Below are 19486 nucleotides of genomic sequence, written 5' to 3' on the forward strand. Positions count from 1 at the left end.
TTTTGGGATCAACCACTGTGAATAAGAGAAAGAAGGAGGATTGGGCAGAGAGAGGGGTTGAACAGTGACGCAGATGCCACAGAGACCTCAGCCTTTCCCCACGGGAGAGGTGCAGCAGGGATGACACTTGAGGCCTTTCTACCACTCATCATTCCACACTTCTGTTTCCCTATTTCCCTGAGAGTATGTTGGGTGTAGGCTTTCCCTGAGGACAGGTGTAATTTGGAGACAGGACAATTCCTAGAGTGGGACTTGGCTATGGGCCACTAGCCGACTTCACTCCTGGCAGCTGAGAGGAATGAGTGCTTTGGTCATAAACCCGCTTATATGAGATGCATTCACCTAGGAGTCAACCCAAAGACCCATCTAATTATGACATCAGCACCTAGCTCAGCGATCTGGGCATTGTGTTGTCATGTTTATCAGTCCTGGCTATAGCTTCTCAGAATGATAACTTACCTCCCAACACCCCACTACTCAAAGAACAAGATTACTGATTAAAAAGTTGGAAAATAGGCTGGGCACTGTGGGACATGCCTGTAATCCCAGCACTTTGAGAGGCTGAGGTGGGTGGATCATTTGAGGTTAGGAGTTAGAGACCAGCTTGGCCAACATGGTGAAAACCCATCTCTACTAAAAATTAAAAAATTAGCCGGGCATGGTGGCGCGCACCTGTAATTCCAGCTACTCGGGAGGCTGAGGCAGGAGAATTGCTTGAGCCTGGGAGGCAGAGGTTGCAGTGAGCCGAGATCGCACCACTGCACTCCAGTCTGGGTGAGAGAGTGAGACTCTGTCTTAGAAAAAAAGTTGGAAAATAAGAGACTGGGCGACAATACACACTGTCCGCTGTTCCAGAACACATACCAGCCACATCCTGTTGGACAGGAATAGCAAGAGCTCTGTGCCATGCACAAGGTTAGGCCCTTGATTAACCACACTGGCAGTCTCAGGCAGTACCCCTGAGAGGACTGCCCTTTCTATTCCCCTTATTGAGCCCTAGTTCTGTCTTCCAGAAGGTTCTCTTTTATCCCATGTCCTTGGCCATATATGAACATCAGCATAGATCCTCTTCTAACAGCAATATCAATTAAGCAACTTATTTCCTGATGATAGACTTTCCAGGTCATGGAAATTACCTGAGAATTGAATGGTCAGAAGATATTCAAAATGACACTTTTTTTTTTTTTTTTTGTGAGATGGAGTTTCGATCTTGTTGCCCAGGCTGGAGTGCAATGGTGCAATCTCGGCTCACTGCTCCCCCTCCCGGATTTAAGTGATTCTCCTGCCTCGGCCTCCCGAGTAGCTGGGATACAGGCATGTGCCACCACGCCTGGCTAATTTTGTATTTTTAGTAGAGACGGGGTTTTCCGTGTTGGTCAGGCTGGTTTTATTAATCTGAATCAGGTTATATACCGTCTCAAAATAAAAATGGTCTTAATAATTTAGGCCTAGGATCCTGAAGTAATAATTGGGCAATGGAATGGGTTTATCTAATTGGGGCACATTCCTATAACTGTTCCCCATTTCTCAATCATTTGGCTTAAAAAATAGTAAAAGAAGTAATGGATATTGAGGAATCATCTATACATTGCTTCATTAGTGACTCAACTGGATTAACTTGTTTTATGGGCAAGATATATAAAGCATGGACGAATTTGGAAAATTTTGCAATATAATCTCCTCCAATTGTACTCAAGAATCCAAAACTGTACTTTCAGCCAAAACAATTGCTAAAGAGACATAATTTATTCTAGAATATAGTTTAGAGATAAATGTTTAACAGGTGATTGTTAGTGGCAAGGAAAGGCAATTAACAAATTAATTTATTTGGTTTTACTTATATTGCTTTTATAATGGTGGCTTATTGTTCATTTTACATTAGATGGTATGATTTTGCAATCGTTACTGTCAGGGGATAAGTAAAATTGCCAAAAAATAAATAAAAATGCATAATGTCCATGGTTAAGTAAAGTAGGGTGTTTTGTCTGTTTCCCCAATTAGGAACTTGATCTCATTCAGCTTTATAAATCTGACATTTTATCACAAGGTCTTAACCATGGTGGAAACATAACCAAAGGCCAGACATGATGGCTCACGCCTATAATCCCAGCACATTATAGGCCAAAGTGGACAGATCACTTGAGGCCAGGAGTTTGAGAACAGCTTGGCCAACATGGTGAAAAACCATCCCTACTAAAAATGCAAAAAAATTAGTCGGCCATGGTGGTGCATGCCTGAAATCCCAGCTACTTGGGAGACTGAAGCACAAGAATCGTGTGAACTCAGGAGGTGGAGGTTGCAGTGAGCTGAGATTATGCTACCCCACTCCAGCCTGAGTAACAGAGTGAGATCCTGTCTCAAAACAAAAACAAAAACACACAAACAAACATGAACAAAGATTGTTAAATGGCAAATGGAAGTTCCTGTTTACTAAGTTGTTCACAATTATTCCACATTTACTAATATTTTAAAAATGAACTCTTCAGGGTGAAACTTTTTCCATCTATCTATCTCTATAAACCTAGCATAAACTGCAGAAACACAGTGAGTTCTTGAGAAATGAAATTACTAATATTAATGTCAACATCACCTTACTAGCAAAACGAGTCTTCCAAGTTAGTTGAAAGTGGTTGAAAACAATTTGCTTTTCTAAAATGTATAAATATATATCATTTGTATTTATGTAGTGAAAATTATTCTTTTTGGGAAAAGTGAAAATGAGAAAATTTTCCAATGCTTTATCTGTCTGTAGAAGACATGCACATATATTAATAATCATCTTTCAGGGTCGGGCACGGTGGCTCATGCCTGTAATCCCAGCATTTTGGGAGGTTGAGGTGGGAGGATCACTTGAGGTCAGGAGTTCGAGACCAGCCTGGACAATGGGGTGAAACCCCACCAACTAAAACTACAAAAATTAGTCCAGTGTTGTGGTGCACGCCTGTAGTAACAGCTACTCAGGAGGCTGAGGCATGAGAATCATTTAAACTTGGGAGGCAGAGGTTGCAGTGAGCTGAGATCTTACCATTACACTCCGGCCTGCGTGACAGAGCAAGACTCCATCTCCAAAAAACAAAAAAAATAGGCGGCGCATGGTGGCTCACGCCTGTAATCCCAGCACTTTGGGAGGTCAAGGCTGGCAGATCACGAGGAGGTCAGGAGTTTGAGACCAGCCTGACCAACATGATGAAACCCTGTCTCTACTAAAAATACAAAAATTAGCCAGGCATGGTGGCACGCGCCTGTAATCATAGCTACTTGGGAGGGTGAGGCAGGAGAATCACTTGAACCTGGGAGGCAGAAGTTGCAGTGAGCCGAGATTACGCCACTGGACTCCAGCCTGAGTGACAGAGCAAGATTCCATTTCGGGAAAAAAAAAAAAAAATTACAATAATAAATAAATAAAGCTTCAGTGAACATCCTGGTAGTCAAACCTTGCATATTTCCTTAAATTTTGCTTTAGAATCATAATTGCTAATTTAATCTGCTTTACATGCTTCTTAGTAACAAGGAAATGATTTCATATGCCCTCAAGGACTGAATAGTTTTCAGAATTTGGAAGAGCAATTTGATAAAAATAGAAAATATTAACAATCATACCATGTATACCAGCTTAATTACCAGCTACAACAATTCAAGGAAGAGCTGTCCACTGGCTTAGGACAACTATTTTCCTGGCTACACTGGTTTTGTTTAGAAACTGTTTACCATCAAGCAAATGATGTGCTTTTGGAACAATTTTTAGATGTTTTTATTGCTTGGCTTAAAATACGTAATTAAGCCATTTGAGTCTTTAAAAAAGTACAACTGAATAAGGACGAAATGAGCTCCTTTAATTTTACTATTTTCACCTGTTTAAATAATGCAAACATTTAAATAGAAGTAGTGTTTGTGTAAGAGCACATTCCAGAGAAACCAATAATGGGATCTCTAGTGAGGGCAAAGAAAGGACATAAGGAAGTTTCTTTTTTTTTGGGAGACAGAGTCTTGCTCCGTTGCCCAGACTGGATTGCAGTGGCACGATCTTGGCTCACTGCAAGCTCCACCTTCCGGTTCACACCATTCTCCTGCCTCAGCCTCCTGAGTAGCTGGGACTACAGGCGCCCGCCGCCACGCCTGGCTAATTTTTTGTATTTTTAGTAGAGATGAGGTTTCACCGTGTTAGCTAGGATGGTCTTGATCTCCTGACCTCATGATCCGCCTACCTTGGCCTCCCAAAGTGCTGGGATTACAGGCGTGAACCACCACGCCGGGCCTATAAGGAAGTTTCTAAAGCAGAGCTGGTTGTTTGAGTTATTAGGACCATAGAAAAACTCCTAGCTGAAATCTGGAAATTAGGAAGGGTACTACATCTGCAACATTTATACCAGTTTTGCTTTGTTTCTTCTGCTAGTGTCTTGCCTGTCAACCAGAATCTAAACTTGGTTTGCCAGAGGCAAATCTCAGGCCAATTCTCTACCCCTTATTCCAGTCTTCTTTCTTTTTCAGAGACTGAGTCTTGTCACCACAACCCTTATCAATAGGTGTGGTGTTTTGTTTTGTTTTGTTTCGTTTCTTGAGACGGAGTCTCTCTTGTTGCCTAGGCTGGAGTGCAACAGCACAATCTCAGCTCACGGCAAGCTCCACCTCCTGGGTTCAAGTGATTATCCTGCCTCAGCCTCCCAAGTAGCTGGGATTACAGGCATGCACCATCACGCCTGGCTAATTTTGTATTTTTAGTAGAGACGGGGTTTCTCCATGTTGGTCAGGCTGGTCTCGAACTCCTGGCCTCAGGTGATCTGCCTGCCTCAGCCTCCCAAAGGGCTGGGATTACAGGCGTGAGCCAGCATGCCTGGCACCAATAGGTGACTTCTAATAGATCTCCCAGTCACGATCACTACAGTAAGTGACTTACAAATTAGGTCTCTACCTAAAATAATATTAATAGCTATCATTTATATATATATGTACTACACACCACACTAAAATCTTTAATTATTAGGATTTATTCTCCCAATCACCCTGGGTTGCTATAATCTGCAAGTAACAAACCTGACTCAAATTCACTTAACAGTAAGAAGTTGTATTAGCTCAGCCGGGCATGGTGGCTCACACCTGTAATCCCAGTACTTTGGGAGGCCGAGGCAGGCAGATCACCTGACGTCAGGAGTTCAAGACCAGCCTGATGAACATGGGGAAACCCCGTCTCTACTAAAAACACAAAATTAGCCAGGTGTGGTGTTGCATGCCGGTAATCCCAGCTACTCAGGAGGCTGAGACAGAAAAAAATCGTTTGAACCTGGGAGGCAGAGGTTGCAGTGAGCCAAGATTGTGCCATTGCACTCCAGCCTAGGCAACAAGAGTGAAACTCCATCTCAAAAAAAAAAAAAAAAAGAAATTATATTGGCTCAAATAACAGAAAGTGCCATAATATTACACTATTGACTTCAGGTATGATTTGATCAGGGTTCTCTCTCCATTTCCCTGAAATTCTGCCCAATTGTATACATCAGCTTTGTTCTCAAGTTGGTTTCTCTGGTGGGGTGCAATGGGTACTGGTAGCAGTTGGCACTATTTCTGTGTTTTTTGATATACGAAGTAAGAGACTTATGGTTTCCCTTAGAAGAGCAAGGAAAAACTTACCTAGCAGCCTCCATTACCTCCTTTTTTTTTTTTTTTTTTTTTTTTTTTTTTTGAGACGGAGTTTCGTTCTCGTTGCCCAGGCTGGAGGTTAATGGCGCGATCTCGCCTCACCGCCACCTCTGCCTCCCGGGTTCAAGTGATTCTCCTGTCTCAGCCTCCCGAATAGCTGGGATTACAGGCATGTGCCATCATGCCTGGCTAATTTTGTATTTTTAGTAGAGACGGGGTTTCTCCATGTTGGTCAGGCTGGTCTCAAGCTCCCAACCTCAGGTCATCTGCCTGCATCAGCCTTGCAAAGTGCTGGGATTATGGGCATGAGCCTCCGCATTGGGCCCATTAAGTCCTTTTTGTCAGTCAGCTCAGGTTGACATAACAAAATACAGAAATTTATTTTCTTACAGTTCTGGAGATTGGAAGTCCAAGAGCAGGGTGCCACCCTGGTAAGGTGAAGTGAGGACTCTCTTTCTGGCTTGGAAATGGCCATCTTCTCATTGTGTCCTCACATGGCATAGAGAGAGAGCAAGCAAGTTCTCTGGTGTCCCATTGCATTCTTTTGCATATTTCATCAGCCATCCCTGGACCAATCATTAGCAAGGAGAATGGGATTATCATGATGGCTTTAGATGGATCAACTGAGGTGGAAAGGATTTGGGGGAGTCAACCACAAAGTCTAACATAAAGTAGTTATATTTCATAACTTAGGAAACTGAATCTGAAAGATGTTAAGTGACCAGCGGAATGTCATACATGTAATGAGCAGGAAAGCCAAGATCTAAACTCAACTGACTCTAAAGCTCTTGTATGACATGACACTAGCATTTCTTATTTTCTTTTCTAGTTTGCAGGTTATCTGTACCTTCTAGTTTTAGCCTATATCCTCTTTTGATATCAGAAACCTTGTCCTTGCCCTTTCAACCTGAATGGGCACAACCTAGGATCCTGAGCTCCATGCCCTATCTTTGGCTCCATGCATAGAGGGCCAAGCTCAAACATAAATAGTTTCCCATGACTCTTTGCACTGCTATTTAAGGCCTTTCACAAACTACTCCTTCCTTAACTTTTTAGGTGGAATGCCACCTTTTCACTTTCCTGAAATTTCTACATCTATCAAATAGGGCTATTTGCAGAACTCCAAACATATCTTCCATTATTAGACTTATCTGAGCTTGTTTACACTGTTCAACCTGACTGGAAGCCTCTGGTTTCTTTTCTTTTCTTTTTCCCCCTTCAGAAAAAATAGAAACTTTGAAGTAACATACATATGGGTCTGAGCCTCTATGCTTTTTACTGGCTGGGTGACCTAGGAAAAGTTGCTTAAACTCTCAGCGTCTCAGTTCCCTTCTTTGTAGACTATGGATACCAATGCCTATTTCATAGGATTGTTCTGAGAAATAAGAATCCATATGTGAAAATGTTTGACAAATAGTAAGTACTTAATAAATGGGAAGTCCTTCAAGACCTGATGTCCCAGCTGGGCGTGGTGGCTCACACCTGTAATCCCAGCACTTTGGGAGGCTGAGGCGGGTGGATCACCTGAGGTCAGGAGTTCAAGACCAGCCTGACCAAGATGGTGAAAACCTGTCTCTACTAAAAATACAAAAATTAGCTGCGTATGGTGGCATACACCTGTAATCCCAGCTACTCTGGAGGCTGAGGCAGGAGAATCGCTTGAGTCTCGGAGGCAGAGGTTGCAGTGAGCCAAGATCATGCCACTGCACTCCAGCCTGGGTGACACAGTGACACCCTGTCTCGAAAAAAAAAAAAAGACTTGATGTCCTGTTTCCTGCAAAATATTTTTTTTTATCTTCCTAATCTGAAGCAGTTACTCTTTCTCTTTGAACTCTCATAAAAATTACAGCTAACACAACTGGTTTGACTATTAACCAGGCATGAGTTTTTGATAACTCTTCTGTTGCTCTCTTGGACTGCTATTTAAACCTTTTATAATTATTTAACTTTCCAATTAGATTATAAGCGACTTGCAACCTCTGCATGATGTAGCACAGTGTCTTGTCCATATACTTGGAAAGAATACCGTGTGCAAAACATTCTCTTCTTCAGGGATAGTTAACACTCTTTCAAATGTTAAATAAATAGCAGTGATTCTCAATGATGAGTCTGATAATAAAAATACCGATATAGGAAGACTATCTCCTCCTGCATTTTGGAGGATTGCAGGTGCCATTGTTAATAAGGACAAAGACCCTCATTGCTTTCTGCACGGAATACGGGTAGTACTGTCTCTGAGATGTCTAGTAACTACAAGGACAGCCTGCTTTTCCAAGGTGGGCCATAGTTCCCACCTTGATTCTTTCTTGCCCCAGTTTATAAAGCTGGCTTTTGCCTTGGTTCCTGTTGCAAAGTTGTTTTTCTGGGGATTCTTCCAAGTATTCCGTGCCAAAAATGACATATAATTTATTGTCCTAAGTAGGAGCCTGTTGAGGACAAAAAAGCATGTTATTTATCATTATATCAAGACAGCAGGCATCATACGGTACTGCCAGGCCCACTCTCCATACTTCTGGCATGAGAGTTTTGCCTTGCATCTGCCTACTCTCTCCTTGGGACTTGAGAGCCTGTCCCCAAAACCCAGGCTGGTTGGTGAATGGAAGTCACCACCAAGCCACAGATGTGCCAGACACGAATGGCTTTACCTGAGGACATTGTTCTTTGCCCTCCTGGCTGGACTTCCATTGTCAGTTGAGTCAGACTCTCCCGCCCCCTTCCTATGTGAGCCAGGGCCAAGTCCCAAAATTAGTGCCTCTTTTACTCTGAGAAAATAATCACGCTTCCTGCCATAGGGCAAGCGCTGCTGTTAATCCAATCATCTGGTGAAAGTACAAGCAGTTCTCAATTAAGGGCCCACAGGAACAGGGTGTTTTGCACTTATAAGGCTCTGTTGTTACACTTTGCTGTATTCTACAGCACTCCCAGCCTTGCACGAAGTAGGTCATTGGGTCAGAATGCTGGGGAGTTCCAGCACATTGTAGTGCTGCCTTGGCTGTGATGCCAGCTGCCTTCCTCCCATCCCGTCTTTTCTCTTGAGGGTCTTTTCAGTCTCTTGGCCAACTCATGGACTTGGGTTTCTCTGACTCCTACTTTTAGGCACTTGCCATGAAAATACTTTCCAAAACATCTCTGCCTATCATTATAATTTCCCCTTTATTTAAAAACACTAGCAGGAGCGGTGGTTCATGTCTGTAATCCCAGTAGTTTGGGAGGCCGAGGTGGGCGGATCATCTGAGGTCAGGAGTTCAAGACCAGCCTGGTCAACATGGTGAAACCCTGTCTCTACTAAAAATACAAAAATTAGCCGGACATGGTGGCGGGCACCTGTAATGCCAGCTACTGGGGAGGTTGAGGCAGGAGAATGGCTTGAGGCTGGGGGGCAGAGGTTGCAGTGAGTTGAGATTGTGCCACTGTACTCCAGCCTGGGCGACTGAGTGAGACTCCATCTCAAAAACAAAATAAAACAAACAAACAATAAAACTTCCTTGGAGTGAGTTCAGTCGCCTTTTCCTGGTCTGTACGTTTCTCCGGTGACCTCCCCATTTCTGGAAACTCAAGTAAATTCAATTCAACAAGCATTTATTGAGGCCTACTTTGTGCACAGCATTATACTAGGTGATACCAAGAAGAATAAGACATAGTCCTGGCCTTCAAAACACTCAAAACCTTGTGGGAGGCTGGCCACAGTGTCTCATGCCTGTAATCCCAGCACTTTGGGAGACTGAGGTGGGCAGATCACCTGAGGTCAGGAGTTTGAGACCAGCCTGACCAACATGGAGAAACCCCATCTCTACTAAAAAAAAAAAAATACAAAAAATTAGCTGGATGTGGTGGCGCACGCCTGTAATCCTAGCTACTCAGGAGGCTGAGGCAAGAGAATCACTTGAACCCAGGAGGCAGAGGTTGCGGTGAGCCAAGATCGCGCCATTGCGCTCCAGCCTCGGCAACAAAAGCGAAACTCCGTCTCAAAAAAAAAAAAAAAAACATTAGCCAGGCGTGGGGTACACACCTGTAGTCCCAGCTACTCGGGAGGCTGAGGCAGGAGAATCACTTGAACTTGGGAGGCGGAGGTTGCAGTGAGCTGAGATTGTACCACTGCACTGCAGCCTGGGCAATGGAGCAAGACTCTGTCTCAACAAAAAGAAAAAATATGTGTATTTTATGAAACCTTTGTCTTAGTTTTACCTTTACAAGTATGTGTGTACTGGTTTATGATATGAAATCACAGTTTAAAAACACCAACAAAAAAAGAAAAACCATTGTCCCCAAGTGGATTCCCTTGGAAAATAAGTTTGGAAAGTCTAAGAACCAATTTGCCTTTTGGAGATTTAAAACTCATGTTAGTATGTTAAAGGCATTATACAGTCTTGCCGTGAAGAACTCTGTGTAACTACAATTTTTCCAATGATTGGCTGCAGAACTTTTTGCTGTATTCCAAGGACTATATCTATTCACATGCCCCAGTACTGATGTCGAGAGAAGCCACTGTCATCTGTGCCATCACAATCTCTGAATTCTACTGGCAAATTATAATCTCTGAGAGTGCTAATTTTTGTCCCTGAGTTTTAACTACTGCAGTCTAACCCAGATTGTTAGCAAGAGGGACAATCGTGCATGTGTGTAGAGAAGTATAGACCATTGACAGTAAGGAAACAACAGCACCTGTCAATTTGCTCAGTCTTAGTCTGGTGTTTAGAATTAAATTGCTCCACTATGTCTTGCTTGTGCTCTCTCAGAGTTTCTTCCAGGTCTGTGGCTAAGACTTCTTCTCAAGCTTCCTCCAATCTGAGCATGCTAATCTGGAGTCAGAGTGCAAGATCCCAGAGTCTTCCTATGATGATTCTTCCCGCAGCTCCACTAGTGTTACATAAAGACTGAAATCCAAAGTCCTGGCCAGGTGCAGTGGCTCAAGCCTGTAATCCCCAGCACTTTGGGAGGCCGAGGCTGGTGGATGACTTGAGCCCAGGGGTTCAATACCAGCCTGGGCAACAGAGGGAGGATACCTTATCTCTACAAAAACACAAAAATTACCCAGACTGCACTCCAGCTTGGGCAACAGTCACTCTGTGACTATGTGCACGCACGCGCGCGCGCACACACACACACACACACACACACACAGCAGTCCAAAGTCCTAACATCTGGGAATGACACAGTAACCATCTAGCCTGAGATATTATAACCCTGGGAAGTTACTGAACTCCTCTGTGTCTCCAGTTCCCATATCTAAAATAAGGAATTTGGACATAGATATTGGAGATCCCCTCTTGCATCAATATTTGGGCTTTTATCTAATGTTCCTGAAACTTCTTTCCTCATTCTCTTGGCTTTCCTCTCTTCCTCCTTTCTATATTTACTTTCTAATTTTTTTTTTTTTTTTTTTTTTTGAGGATCTGCTTTTTACCAAGCATTGTATCAATTGCTGGAGATACAACAGTAAGCAAATTGTTTTTACATTCTGTTCCCAGTAATCACCTGTTTGGACAAAATGGTGATTCCTTTAGATCAGGCCATTCTTTAACATGATCACTATCATCACAGAAAATATTGCCGCATTTCAGAGAAACATGTAATCTGCTCAAAAAAAACAAATCTAAGCCAGGCACAGTGGTTCATGGCTATAATCCCAACACTTTGGGAGGCCAAGGTGAGTTGATAATTTGAGGACAGGAGTTCAAGACCAGCCTGGCCAACATGGTGAAACCCTATCTCTAGTAAAATATAAAAAAATTAGCTGGGCGTGGTGGTGGGCACCTGTAATCCCAGCTATTCAGAAGGCTGAGGCAGGAGAGTTGCTTGAACCCAGGAGGTGGAGGTTGCAGTGAGCCACGATCATACCACTGCACTCTAGCCTGGGCAACAGAGCAAGATCCATCTCAAAATAAATAAATGAATAAATAAATAATAAATATATGACTCATATTGACATTAGAAAACAGATCATGCCAGTTTCCTGTTGGGGATGCTTCCCCAGATAACATTCCCCTTTCACTCTTGGAGAAAAAGCATGATATCATTTATTGCTACCAATATCCAACAATAGCTGGTCAACATTCACTATGTATTCGTGCTTGGAGTAGGTCTTATCCAGTGGAATTCTATTCAGGCAAGAATCACTTCTGAGCTGACAGATTGCTTTAAAGTTGAGTTAAATGAAAGTAGTAAGTGGGAGCTAAACACAGAATACATATGGACACAAAAAATGGAACTATAGACACCGGAGCCTGCTTTAGGGCAGAGAGTGGGAGGAGGATGAGGATTGAAAAAGTGCCTATCAGATACCATGCTTATTACCTGAGTGATGAAATAATCTGTACTCCAAACCCCTGAGACATGCAATGTACCCATATAACTAAACTGCATATGTACCCTTGACACTAAAATGAAAGTTAAAATAAATAAAAAAGAAAGTGGCTACTGATGCTAATGAAACTGATCCTTGAAAAAGGTGAAGTATTCATGTGAAGCCAGCGTATCAAATATACTGAGAAAGTGGCTACAAAATTAAAGGTCCCATAAAACTTTAGCCTCATATTCTGCAAGTTTGCTTTTTTTTTTTTTTTTTTTTTTTTTTTTTTGAGACAGAGTCTCACTCTGTCACCCAGGCTGGAGTGCAGTGGCATGATCTCAGGATCTCAGCTCACTGCAGCCTCCACCTCCTGAGTTCAAGCAATTCTCCTTCCTCAGCCTCCCGATGATGGAAACAGTGAGTTCCTCTTCAAAGGGTCTGCTTATCCTCTATTTTCAGAGCCTAATTTCCTTGCCTCCTTGCTGCCAGTTATGGTAAACAATTTCCAGCTCTTCCCAATCTGTAACCCACATCCATTCCCAATCTGTAATCCACATCTGTTCCCAATCTGTAACCCACATCCGTTCCCAATCCGTAACAACCCACATCTGTTCCTTATTTGATGCCCTTAGTTCCGAAACTGCTCTTCCCTCTGCTGTAGCTCCCACCCCTGCTCCATTTTGAAGTAGCCAGTTGGGATCAGCTTAGGTTGTGTGGTCTGACCCCAGCCAACGGGGACTGGACACAGTAGTAGGGACTGACTGTGTAAGGGATAAAAACCCATTTCCTTCTTTGTTTGGTGTGCCCTTGCAGTGACCAGAAGAACGAGCAACATGCTTCTGCAGAGGTAAATTTGCCTTGCTGAGAAATCCTTTATTTGAGTGCTTGTTTTCTTTGTAACTCCGAGCTTTTATTTCCCGGGCTCATCTGGGATTCCCATTCTCCTCCAGGAAAGGGTCTTCAGTCCCCTCTCATGAGGAGAAGCACCCCACTGCCTTGTTGTAGTGGCCTCAGAGTAAGGAATCGGGCCCTACCAGGTGTGATGAATAAACCTGGACACTCAGCAACGTGGGCGGAAAGGATCCTCACATACTGCAGAAACCAGGTAACTCTGTGCACAGACAAAGGTAAGAAATGTCATGGGGGTGACAAAGTATATCCTTGGTGGTCGGGATAAAGGCAACAAATCTCCAGTAAGTGGGGGGTTGAGCCTTTAGAGAAAGGAAAGGCAAGAAATCTCCAGTAAGGGGGGGTTGAGCCTTTAGAGAAAGGAAAGGTAAGAAATCTCTAGGACAAGGGATTGGGCCTTAGGTCAAATCTCCAGGATGGGAAATACCCCAATTCTCCTTTATCCCCTAAAAGCTATAGGAGGTAAGTCAGAAACCAACTCCTTGGAAAAGAACAGGGTCCCTACCCCCAAACAGTCCACCAGAGTATGGGATCCCCTAGACCACCTCCCCCTGCTTAATACCCCGATCCTAACCTCCCTCCCCTTCAGACAGCCACTGCTGCCCCAGATCCTGCCCCAGATCCTTCCCTTCCTGATGTTGTTCCTCCTTCTTACAACCCTGACTCTTGGAAATTATTGCTCCATGATCCTGCTCCTAAGTACCCTTCCCTAAAAGGACTTCAACATGAGGTAGAGCAATGTAAAAAGGATATTCAGCACTTCCCTTTCCCCTCTACCTCTAGGGAATCAGTTCCTCTTCCCCTTAAGAGAGGTGCCCGTAGGAGGGAGAGCCATTGACTTTGTGAATGTCCCCTTAACCAGCTCAGAAGTTCAAAATTTGCAAAAAAAAGAAAAAAAAAGTCAACCTACTGTTAGATGACCCTTATGGAGTGGCAGATAAAATTGACCAATTTTTAGCACCCCAATTATATACTTGGGCTGAATTAATGTCCATCATGGGCATCCTCTTTTCAGGGGAAGAAAGGAGCATAGTCCATAGAGCTGCTGTGGTAATTTGGGAACATGAACACCCTCCTGGTCAAAACGTTCCCACCGCGGACCAAAAATTCCCCACCTAAGACCACTCAAGGGACAATAACAATGCAGCTCACTGGGAAAATATGAAGATTCCCCTCAGGCAGGGAATGCTAAAGACAAAAGAGAATTGAAAAGACAGTCCTATCAATGAACTCCTTAGAGAAGCTCAGGAAGCATACGTAAGCAAAAACAAAAAGCAAGTATTATATTATCCACCTTCCAGCAGGGGGCTCCAAAGGATAAGGCCCACCAAAATTACTCTCCATTGGCCTCCTTAACCATTTCAGAGAAAAAGGCTTACAGGTTTCAAAGGGAAAGCTCCAATTTGTAGAGCCTGAAGTTAAATACTTAGGGCATTTAATAAGTAAGGGCAAACGAAGGATAGGACCTGAGTGAGTTGAAGGAATTGTATCCTTACCTTTGCCTAAAACTAAGCAGGAACTCCTAGAAAAGCCATTTCACCTCTTCGTTAATGTAAACAAGGGGGTAGCTTTAGGGGTACTTACCCAAGAACATGGGGGCCACCAGCAACCTGTAGCTTTTCTATCAAAGGTTTTAGACCTCGTAACTTGTGGATGGCCTGAATGTGTTCAATCTATTGCAGCCACTGCTTTGTTAACTGAAGGAAACAGAAAGCTAATTTTTTGGGGGAATTTTGGTTGTAAGCACACCCCATCAAGTTAGAGCTATTTTAAACCAGAAAGCGGGAAGGTGGCTCAATGACTCAAGGATTTTAGAGTATGAAGCTATCCTATTAGAAAGAGATGATTTAACACTAACCACTGATAATTCACTTAACCCAGCAGGTTTTCTAACAGGGAATCCAAATCTAAAAGGACCTGAGCGTCAGTGTTTAGATTTAATTGATTATCACACAAAAGTCAGGTCCAATTTAAGAGAGACCCCTTTCAAAACAGGACAGCATTTATTTATAGATGGCTCTTCCTGGGTAATTGAAGGAAAAAGACATCATGGGTATTCAGTAGTTGATGGGGAAGCTCTCGCAGAAATATAGTCAGGAAGATCGGCTAATAATTGGTCCACCCAAACTTGTGAATTGTTTGCATTAAATTGGGGTTTGAAACACTTACAAAACCAGGAAGGGACTATTTATACTGATTCCAAGTACGCCTTGGAGGTGGGTAGCTCACACCGGTGGAAAATTTGGACTGAACGAGGTCTCACTAATAGCAAAGGCCAAGACCTTGTCCACGAGGAATTAATCACTCAAGTATTAGATAACCTCCAGCTGCCAGAAGAGACAGCTGTTGTTCATATCCCAGGACACCAAAAAGGTCTTTCTTTTGAAAGTCGAGGGAATAACCTTGCAGATCAAATAGCCAAACAAGCTGCCATTTCCTCTGAAACATCCATTTTTCACCTAATCCCTTGTCTTCCTCCCCCGACGAGTCCCCATCTTCTCTTCCACTGAAAGGGAGAAATTAATGAAAATAGGGGCCAAAGAAAATTCAGAAGGGAATTGGGTGCTACCAGACCAAAGAAATGTTATCCAAACCCCTCATGAGAGAAGTCTTGTCTTACCTGCATCAAAATGGGACCTCAAGCTATGTGTGATGCAGTTCTCAGGGTTTATGGATGTATAGGAATTTATACTCTGGCAAGACAAGTTACAGATAGTTGCCTAATATGCAAAAAGACTAATAGGCAGACCCTGAGAAAACCACCCCTTGGGGGAAGAAGTCCAGGATTAAGACCATTCCAAAGTGTCCAAGTTGATTACACGGAAATGCCCATAATCGGTCGCCTACAGTACTTATTAGTGATAATAGATCACCTTACTCACTGGGTGGAAGCTATTCCCTTTTCAAGTGCAACTTAATAATGTAGTCAAAACATTGAAAATATTATACACAGGTATGGACTAACAGAAAATATTGATTCAGATAATGGGACTCATTTCACTGTGCATGTCATTAAGAAATTAACCCAAGCACTAGACATAACATGGGAATACCATACTCCCTGACACCCACCCTCATTGGGAAAAGTGGAGAAAATGAAGAGTCACTTAACCAAATTAGTCTTAGAGACTCGGTTGCCATGAACTAGATGCCTTCCCATTGCCTTGTTAAGAATCTGAACTGCCCCTCAGAAAGATGTTGGTTTATCTCCTTATGAGATGCTATGTGGGTTGCCCTATTTATACTCCACTGCTGACATTGCTACGTTTGAAACAAAAGATTGGGTTCTCAGAAATTATATACTTGGTCTATCTTCCACTTTCTCTTCTCTCAAAACTAAAGGTCTTTTAGCACAGGCGCCATACCTAGAGTTCCCAGCACACCAGCATCAGCCTAGGGCTTACGTCCTCATCAAAAGTTGGAAAGAAGGAAAACTCGAACCAGCTTGGGACCCTACCTAGTGCTTCTAACCACCGAGACTACAGTCCAAATAGCAGAAAGAGGATGGACTCATGATACCCGAGTCAAGAAAGCGTTGCCACCTCCAGAGTCATGGGCCATTGTTCTGGAGAAGAGTCCTACCAAACTAAAGCTAATAAAAATTTAACCCTCCTATACCTCCTTTATCCCTTCCATACCCAATGACCACTTGGATGGTCTTCCACCCGACAGGGCATGAGCTGTATGGTAGCTCTCTTCCAAGACCCCACAGCCTGGGGTAATGAATTCTGCTGATCTCTCTTTCTCTGCTCTTCCATGAAGTCTGACACCCTGTGGGTCAGCCCCCAAGGGCCATCCAACCTCCGTTTCCTGATGCCAGTTTTACCTCGTGTCCCTCATGACAGGAAGAAAACTTAGCATTCCTTGGAGACCTAATGGGATGCAGTGATCTTAAGCCCTTCCAAGAGCTTACCAACCAGTCTGTCCTGTCCTTATTCCATCCCTAATAACACAGCCCCCAGTGGAACAATTACAAAGGCATTATAAGGCCTTACCTCTTGCAATTGTTATAGGTGTACTTATTCTTAGATGCTGCATCATGCCCTGTATTCATGGATTAGTGCAGAGACTTATAGAAACAGCTGTCACCAAAACCTTTAATTCTCCCCCGCCTTACTCAGATAAACTTCTACTTTCAGAAAACCAAGCAGAACAGCAGAGTCAAGACATGCTAAAATGTTTGAAGAGGAAGAATTATGAAAATCAAAAGGGGGAAGTTGTTAGAAACAGTGAGTTCCTCTTCAAAGATCCGTCGTCCTCTATTTTCAAAGCCTAACTTCCTTGCCCCCTTGCCCCTAGTTATGGTAAACAATTTCCAGTCATTCCCAATCTGTAACCCACATCTGTTCCTTATTTGGCATCCTTAGTTCTGAAACTGCTCTTCCCACTGCTGTAGCTCCCACCCTTCCTCCATTTTGAAGTAGCCAATCAGGATCAGCTCAGGTTGTGCAGTCCGACCCCAGCCAATGGGGACTGTACACAGTAGTAGGGCCTGTGTTAGGGATAAAAACCTATTCCCTCCTTTGTTTTGTGTGCTCTTGCAGTGACCAAAAGAATAAGCAACACCCTTCCGCAGAAGCAAATTTGCCTTACTGAGAAATTCTTTATTTGAATGTTCATTTTCTTTGTGACTCCGAGCTCTTATTTCCAACACCGAGTAGCTGGGATTACAGGCATGTGCCACCGTGTCCAGTGAATTTTTGTATTTTTAGTAGAGAAGCGGTTTCACAATGATGGCAAGGCTGGTCTTGAACTCCTGACCTCAAGTGATCTCCCCACCTCGGCCTCCCAAAGTGCTGGGATTACAGGTGTAAGCCACTAAGCCCAGCCTGTTTGTTTAAGAGACAATATCTTATTCTATCACCCAGGCTGTGGTATCATGGCACATTATAGCTCATTGCAGCCTCGAACTCCTGGGCCCAAGAAACCTCCCATCTCAGTCTCCTGAGTAGCTAGGACTATAGGTGCAAGCCATCACAACTGGTTAATTTAAATTTTTTTTTTTTTTTTCAGAGACAGGGTCTCACTATGTTGCCCATCGTGGTGGTGGACTCCTGGCCTCAAGTGATCCTCTTGTCTCAGCTTTCCAAAGCACTGGGATTCCAGGTGCAAGCCACAGTGCCTGGCCTTGTTCTGCAAGTTTTCTTAAAAACAAAAACAGGCCAGGCATGGTAGCTCACACCTGTAATCCCAGCACTTTGGGAGGCTGAGGTGGGCGCATCACAAGGTAGGAGTTTGAGACCATCCTGGCCAATATGGTGAAACCCCGTCTCTACTAAAAATACAAACATTAACCGCGTGTGGCAGCAAGTGCCTGTAGTCCCAACTACTTGGGAGGCTGAGGCAGGAGAATCGCTTGAACCTGGGAGGCAGAGGTTGCAGTGAGCCGAGATTGAGCCACTGTACTCTAACCTGGGTGACAGAATGAGACTCTATCTCAATAAATAAATAAATAAATAAATAAATAAATAAATAAATAAAATAGAAAAGCCAGCATGTTTTGCTTGATTTTTGTTTTTATTTTTTTACTTTTTTTTTTTTTTTTTTGAGACAGAGTCTCACTCTGTTGCCAGACTGGAGTGTAGTGGCATGATCTCGGCTCACTGCAACCTCCACTTCCTGGGTGAAGCAATTCTCCTGCCTCAGCCTCCCGAGTAGGTAGGACTACAGGTACCCGCCACCTTACCCAGCTCATATTTTTGTATTTTTAGTAGAGATGGGGTTTCACCATATTGGCCAGCATGGTCTAGATCTCTTGACTTCATGATTGGCCTCCGCCTCCCAAAGTGCTGGTATTACATGCATGAGCCACTGCACCCGGTGTCTTTTCTTTATTCTTTCTTTTGGTCTCATTCTGTTGGCCAGGCTAGAGTGCAGTAGCATGATTATACCTCACTGCAGCCTCGACTTCCTGGGCTCAAGCACTCCTCCCACTTCAGCTTCCTGAGTAGCTGGAACCACAGGTGCATGCCACCATGCCTGGCTAATTTTTAATTTTTTTGTAGAGAAGGGGGTCTTGCTATGTTGCTCAGGCTGGTCTTGATTCCTGGGCTCATGTGATTCTCCCACATTGGCCTCCTAAAGTGCTGGGATTACAGGCATGAGCCACCATTCCCAGCCTGGCTTCTCATTTAACATTCAGAAATACTTTTGGATTGCCAGCTACATACATTCCAATAGCTGTAAAACTTTTTTTCTTTAACTTCCTGTTTGTTAAATGACATATAAGAAGTACACTGTCAAGATGGTAGAGAACAGTTGCATTGTACTTCATACTGGTCAGATCTCATCTGGAACTGCATGTTCAATTCTAAGCATTGCATTTTTAGGGCAACACAGGCAAATAAAAATATTCTTATAGAAGAGAGGAAAATGGAGAGGGAGTTTAAAATCATACATAAAGGCATGTGCTAAAGAAGGTGTTCATTTTGGGCGGGGCATGGTGGCTTATCCCTGTAATCCCAGCACCTTGAGAGGCCAAGGCAGGTGGATCACGAGGTCAGGAGTTCAAGACCAGCCTGGTCAAGATAGTAAAACCTCATCTGTACTAGAAATACAAAAATTAGCCGGGCCTAGTGGCAGGTGCCTGTAATCCCAGCTATGCGGGAGGCTGAGGCAGAGAATTGCTTGAACCCAGGAGGCGGAGGTTTCAGAGAG

At 43.4% G+C, this 19486-nt stretch overlaps 1 long non-coding RNA gene across 2 annotated transcripts; it reads left to right on the plus strand.

The window, feature by feature from the left end:
- Nucleotides 1-448: 448 nt before the first annotated feature.
- LOC105498262 (uncharacterized) lies at nucleotides 449-16307 on the plus strand. Of its 2 annotated transcripts, XR_011616978.1 has the most exons (4): nucleotides 449-566; nucleotides 12734-12767; nucleotides 12871-13047; nucleotides 16172-16307. It is a non-coding gene; the product is annotated as an uncharacterized lncRNA (long non-coding RNA). The 2 variants fall into 2 exon arrangements; XR_011616979.1 differs by lacking the exon at nucleotides 12734-12767.
- Nucleotides 16308-19486: the final 3179 nt, after the last annotated feature.

This window comes from Macaca nemestrina, chromosome 19, assembly GCF_043159975.1.
Source record: "Macaca nemestrina isolate mMacNem1 chromosome 19, mMacNem.hap1, whole genome shotgun sequence".
NCBI classification, from domain to species: Eukaryota; Metazoa; Chordata; class Mammalia; order Primates; family Cercopithecidae; genus Macaca; species Macaca nemestrina.